This window comes from Pteropus medius, unplaced genomic scaffold (assembly GCF_902729225.1).
Source record: "Pteropus medius unplaced genomic scaffold, Ma_sr-lr_union100, whole genome shotgun sequence".
NCBI lineage: Eukaryota > Metazoa > Chordata > Mammalia > Chiroptera > Pteropodidae > Pteropus > Pteropus medius.
The window spans coordinates 6,567,113-6,574,435 of NW_024340692.1; the positions used below are offsets into that span (position 1 = coordinate 6,567,113).

A 7,323-nucleotide genomic window follows, 5' to 3' on the forward strand; every position below is an offset into this window, starting at 1 on the left:
CCACTTTATGGCTTCAGAGTTCACTTCAGAGAGTTCACGGGATAATAGGAGGTAGGAGAAGAACTAAAATAGATGTGAATAATTTTACACATACATGCAATGAAATTTTAGACCCTAAGCTAGTCTAGGTTTTATAGAGCACATAAACATTGGTATTTGGCAAAATAATTATATAATTGTAGCTTTCACATTTTTCTCTTAAATGTCTTTTTCGTGAAATGAATAACACAATTACACATAATGAAAGCAGATAATCATGGAATGTTGTCAGGTGTTTTGTATTTTACATGCCAAGATCCTAGATTATTTCTAAAGAGACTAAAAAGAGAAAATCAGTGTTTTGACCATTATTCACAATCTAGAGGTATAATTATAGAAGATTGTAGGTTATTTTATTTTAAGATTCACCTAAAGACACTATTTGCAAAACTGTTTGAATGTTTTTCCTTGTAGCCTTAAAACATACCTCAAAAAAGAGTATTTTTAGTTTCTTTAGAAAGCATGTATACTAGGAAACTTTGAATTGTAAGTCCTCCACAACAATTCTGGTTAGCACCTAGGAAATGCACACTCCTGGGGATGGCCTTTGTCTTAGTCATTCATGGGAAAAAGCAGCACATAAAGATGGAAAACGATAAAATGGGTCATCTTCACATCTGTGAAATGAGTAAACAAAGTATACAATACATGGATACTGTTCATGTGGTATAAATACTATGTCTGAACTTCTCCTTTTGGCAGGTCCTTTAGAAAATGCACATTTGTAGTTCCAAGCTATTACATGTGGGATTTTCTTTTAATCACCTTTTAATAGAATTGGCATTATTATCTAGTACAACGAGGTATAAATACTTCTAGATATTTGTCAAATGTTTAGTAGGAGACCTGGACCATTACAAACATATTTCTCACACAAAAAAATATAATTTTCATTTTCTTTCCAAATGACAGTACAGTTATTAGACTCCATCTGTAAAATGCCTACAAGCAAATTTAATTAGTCAGTTAAATGAAACTGTCAGAAATTTAAAAAACATTTTTGTAGTAAATTATAGCCCTAGGTATTTCTTAATTTGCTTTATGTAACTTCAACTGGAAAGTATGTTTATAATATTCTATTTGTTCAGCATGGATGAAGGTCACTTCACATGTACTTTCATCTTCAAATTGCCTGGCCATTTCACAGCTGTTTGAATTTTAATAAGAGGGAACCAGTTTGGAGGATTCGGAGAGAGCAAAAAATAAAAAAAAATGATAATAGCATTTGGCATTTATGAGGTTTATAATAATTCTTCTCTTGGAAACTATGAAACAAGGCTGATGTTTTTGTTTCAAGTCATAAGTTATGGAAATTAATTCTACAGACAAAATTAATAGGTGTAAAATTATGGTAATTATAGTCATGGTAACCAGATATCTTTATGCATTAAGAGCCAGGTCCTGTATTGTGGGTCAGGAATGGTATCACAAAACCATAGTCTTTGATTAAATAAAGCTTTTTATTTAGTATATTTAAGTGTTGTGCCAAAATTATTCAGAATGGCCTTCTATTAAAGAAGGATTCTCTCCTTCTACCCATTCCCTGCCCACCTCCACCCCCAAAAAGCAAGAAATAAAATAAATAAAAAGCTAGAAGGAGTCCACTTGGCAACCACACATGCAATTATAAAAATCCATTCATCTACATGGCTTTTCATCATTAAAAAAAAAAAATGTTTTATACAGTTAGAAGCCTGAAAATCTTCCATCATTTCCTTTGAAGTTTTATTTTAAGATAACAAATATAGGATTCACTTGAGTATTTTTTAGTTAGGTACTTTGCTTTGACATCAAATCTCTTTATGTCTTTTATCATCCTCTTTTAAGTAAAATCCCTAATTAAAGTCTTAGATTGAAGAAGAAACTGTGAGAAAACAATGTAAGTATGAAAATGCAGTGATGAAAATTAATTATTCCCAAAGAGAAAATAATAGTTTATATGGATATAAGCACATAAACATCTGAGTTTCAATACTTATCATTTATGTTTTTAGGCAGCAGAGGTAACATAAACAGGATATTAGAGTAAAAAATAAAATGTAATACTGGCCTTTTTTTTAAATCACTTTTATTTAAAGAGGCTAAAGTTAAAACTGCCTCTTCCTAATAGAACAGTGAGCTCCTTGATATTTTTTTTCTTTCTGTAAAGTTTATGGAGTTTATTTGGATTTCTGACATACAACAGGTAACCCAAATAGCAAAATGTACAGTTTCATTGGTTTTGCAGCCTAGAAAAATATGTATCTTATAACACCTCATGCTCTCATTTCTTGTTTTACCTACAAAGTAACCCTGATCACGTAAAACTCATTATCAGAAAGTCTAAGGTTTAGAAAGACAAAAAAAAATGTCTCTGGACTTGGACTTTCAAGACCTGTGTTCGAGAATGGAACTTCCTGTTTTCTAATAGTGACACCAATCCCGTACCTATCTCTTGGCTTCTTTGATTTTTAGTTTTCTTATTTATAAATGTATATGCTAATACTTAAATTACAGACTTGTGAAAATCAGATCAAATGTGTGGTGAATGTGTAGGTGCTTCGTAAAATTTGCAGCCCTTTTAAGAAATAGTCTGAGACTGATTTTATGTCCATAATTCATAAAGATCTATGCACCCTAAGTTCATAGCAACACAATTTACAATAGCCGAAGTATGGAAGCAATCTAAATGCCCATCAACAGATGATTGGATAAAGAAGTTATGGTTCATATACACAATAGAATATAACTCGGCCATTAAAAATATGAAATCCTACCATTTGCAATGATGTGGATGGACTTTGAGGTTATTATGCCGAGTGAAATAAGTCAGACAGAGAAAGATAAATACTATATGATTTCGCTTATATGCAGAATCTAAGGAACAAAAAGAACAAAATAATCAAAAACAGGCTCACAAATATAGAGGATAATCTGGCAAAAGTCAGAGGTGAGGAGTGCTGGGGAGCTGGGAGAATAGGGATAAAGAAGTACAAACTAGTGGTTGGTAGAAGGTCACAGGGATGGGGAGCACAGCATGGGGGAATGCAGTTAGCATTAATGTAATGGCTAAGTGGAGAGCCAAAAGAGAGAAAACAATTAGGGGAATCGTTTTATAAGCTATATAAATATCTAACCAATGTACTGTATACTTGAAACTAATAATTTTTTTTAAAAATATGGTATGTACATATAACAGAATATCATTCAGCCTTAAAAAGAAACCCTACCATTTGCTACAATATGAATGGACCTAGAGGACATTATGTTAAGTGAAGTAAGCCAGTCACAGAAAGACACATACTGAATGATTCCATGTTTATGAGGTACCTAAAATCATCAAACTCATAGAAACAGAATAGAATGGTGGTTGCCAGAGGTTGGGGTTGGGGGAGAAACGGAGAGTTGTTGCTCAAAGGGTATGACATTTTAGTTGTATAAGATGACCATGTTCTAAGATTGGCTGTACAACATAGTGCCAGTAATTAACAATGCAAATAAAACTCACCTTAAAATATGTTAAGAGGATAGATATCACGTATTCTGAACATACACATACAAACACAAGGAAGTAGGGAAGTTTTTGGAGGTGATGGATATGTTTAGTACTTTAATCGTAGTGACAGTATCATGGGTATATGCCTATGTCCAAACTCATAATTTATATATCAAATATATGAAATTGTTTGTATATCAATTATACCTCAGTTAAGCTTATTTAAAAAAGAGTAGTGGTGATGTACATATTATATATTGTTCAGAGAATATTCTGTTGAATATAGGCTACTCGATTCATAGATTATAATGGGGTGGAATCTTTCATTGTCTACCACAACATTCTGGTTTCTAAGAAATGCCCTATATCATTAGGTTAGATGTGGAGCATTCTTGAAAAGATATTTGTATGAAATGCTTAAAGAATTTAGCATAGTACCTGGCTCATGGGAGTTCTGAGAAGTGCCACCTATAAGTGTTATTTCAACAACAACACATATTATATACCTGCTACTCTTCAGACACTGTATCATGTGGGAATATAATAGTGAATAGTAGAGATCTGACCTCATATAGTTTATTGTCTAGAGCTGTGTAGCCATTAGCCCATGGGGCTATATAAGTTTAAATTAATTAAAATCAAATAAAATTAACAATGTAGTTCCCAAATCATACTAGTCATATTATGAGCATTTAATAGCCACATATGGCCTTTTTGCAAATCAGTGCTGCCAGAATACATGTCATGAAAACCACCACTAAATCTTAAGCCAAAATGGGAAAGACATATATCTACATCGTTGTCAATGAACATATATATTCAGGCCAATCTAACACTACTTGGCCATCTGATCTACGAATATGGTGGGATCGACAAAAAATTTGAGAAAGAGGCTCCTGAAAGGGCTCTTTCAAGTATGCCTGGGTCTTGGATAAACTGAAAGCTGATCATGAGTGTGGTATCACCTTTGATATCTCTCTGTGGAAATTTGAGATCAGTAAGTATTATGTGACCATCACTGATGCCCCAGGACACAGAGATTATCAAAAACATGATTACAGTGACATCTCAGGCTGATCGTTCTGTACTGATTGTTGCTGCTGGTGTTGGTGAATTTGAAGCAGGTATCTCCAAGAATGGGCAGACCTGTGAGCATGCCCTTCTGGCTTACATATTGGGTGTGAAATAACTAATTGATGTTAACAAAATGGATTCCACTGAGCCATCCTACAGCCAGAAAAGATATGAGGAAATCACTAAAGAAGTCAGCACCAACATGTAAGAAAATTGGCTACAATCCTGACACCGTATCATTTGTGCCAGTTTCTGGTTGGAATGGTGATGGCATACTGGAGCCAAGTGCTAACATGGCTTGTTTTAATGGATGGAAAGTCACCTGTAAAGATAGCAATGCCAGTGGAACCACACTGCTTGAAGCTCAGGATTATATCCCGCCACCAACTTGTCCAACTGACAAGCCGTTGAGTCTGCCTCTCCAGGATATCTACAAAATTGTGGTATTGGTACTGTCCGTATGGGCTGAGTGGAGACTCATGTTTTCAAACCGGCATGATGGTCACCTTTGCTCCAGTCAACATTACAACTGAAGTAAAGTCTATTAAACGCACCATGAAGCTTTGAGTGAAGCTCTTCTAGAGACAGTGTGGGCCTCAGTGTCAAGAATGTGTCTGTTAAAGATGTTTGTTGTGGAAATGTGGCTGGTGAGAGCAAAAATGACCCACCAATGGAAGCAGCTATCTTTATGGCTCAGGTGATTTTCCTAAACCAGCCAGACCAAATCAGTGCTGGATATACACCGGTGCTGAACTGTCAGCTGGAAGACAGCCTGAAGTTTTTGAAATCTGGTGCTGCTGCCATTGTCGATATGGTTCCTAGCAAGCCTATGTGTGTTGAGAGCTTCTCTGAGTATCCTCCCCTGGGCTACTTTGCTGTTCGTGGCATGAGACAGTTGCTGTGGATGTCATCAAACAGAGAACAAAAAGGCAGCTGGAGCTGGTAGGGTCACCAGTCTGCCCAGAAAGTTCAGAAGACTAAATGAATATTATCCCCAATACCTGCCACCCCAGTCTTAATCAGTGGTGGAAGAATGGTCTCAGAACTCTTTGTCTCAATTGGCCATTTAAGTTTAATAGTAAAAAACTGGTTACTGATTATAGTGCCTTATAAAAACTTCAGAAGGAAAGGAGAATGTTTTGTGGACCATTTAGTTTGTGTGTGTGTGTGTGTGTGTGGCAGTTTTTAAGTTACTAGGTTTTAAAATCAGTACTTTTTAACAGAACGAACTTGACCAAAAATATGCCACAGAATTTTGAGAACCATTAAAACAAAGTATAATGAGAAAAAAATTAAATTGGATAGCACAAATTAGAAAATATTTCCATCATCACAGAAAATTTTACTGGACAAAGCTGCTCTAGAGATTTCATCCCCTTTGATTTCTCTGAATGGAATACTCTAAGATCAAGATTAATAATGGGGCCAGGTTGGGGGCACCCTTTCCATATTATAAAGCTTTGACGGGAATATTTGTACTAAAATGAATTACTGTAGGAACCTACTGATAGTGATAGAAATATCTTATCACTATCTATATATTGCTTTTCCCACAGGTTTGATGTGATTCAAAGGAAGAATTCTTGTCCAGTAGATGACAATGCACTAGACAAGCAAAATAGCAATATTTTTCTTTGTGTTGGCATCATGTTTGAAAGAAAATATACTATAATCCAACATATGATGGAATTGAGAATACTGAAGAACAGGAATGTGGACTGATCATTCATGTGTCAACTATGAGCCAGGTGGTGAAAGGCAATATTATAAAGACGGATATAGCACCTCAGTTTTCTTTTGTGGAGATACCCATTGCCACTCTCACCCAAGATATTATCAGATAACCCAGACCTTGCCAAATCATGTAGTTCTTCTAACTGGCCAAAGTGATAGATGCAGGGATGGGCATGAAGAGAATAAAATCAATTCTAAGAATATTGTTGGAAATACTGGAAAATAGAAGGTAGGAGTAAGAATGCCATAGGTCACCACAGAGAGATGTAGTCTGATAATAAAGGAAAGAAATAATAATGAGCCCTATATATAGTCCTAGTGCCAGGCAGTGCCCCAAACCAATTTTACTATGTACTTTCCACAGTTTTTTTTTTTCTTAAATAAGTATTAGTTGTATTTTTGTCACCCGAAACAAAAATATCTTTATTTAAAAAATAATATAAAAGAATCAGAAAAACATGGCTGAGTGAGAGACATCCTCAGATCTCTCCCCTTGAAACAACAATAAGCTGAACATCTAAAACTCAACAAAAACATTCAAACTGCACACCAGCATGTCTGAGCATGGGATCTGCGCATAAGAGCTATCATAGGTAACTCTGGATGTTGGACGGTGGACTGGGAGAAACAAAGAAGCTGCCTCTGTAAGAGGAGGGGGAGGAGAGAAGGTTTGGTGAGTTCCCTGAACAGCCCTGCCTGGGAGCTCCATGTGGCCTTTGGCAGGCCCAGTCATCAGGACAGAAAACAGAGAAGTGGGACAGCAGAAAAACAACAGTTATTTTTACCAGTCATTAGTGGCTGAGCTGCAGCCCCTGTCCCCCAACCTGGAGGGCCCCTTCCCCCATACCCTCTGAGATGGAAAGCCACGGAGACCTAGGGGAATGTGAGCAAATGCTGCTGAGACTGAAGCTGCCTCTCACAGCCTCTGGAGTTTCCTGCAGGAGGAAGAGGAGGGGAGAAGCTGTGGCGACTTCGCTGAACAGCCCTGCCTGGTAGTGCTG

At 36.2% G+C, this 7,323-nt stretch overlaps 1 pseudogene; it reads left to right on the plus strand.

Moving 5' to 3' along the window:
• The first annotated feature begins 4,288 nt into the window (after positions 1 to 4,288).
• LOC120603888 (elongation factor 1-alpha 1-like) lies at positions 4,289 to 5,607 on the plus strand (annotated as a pseudogene).
• The last annotated feature ends 1,716 nt before the right edge of the window (positions 5,608 to 7,323 follow it).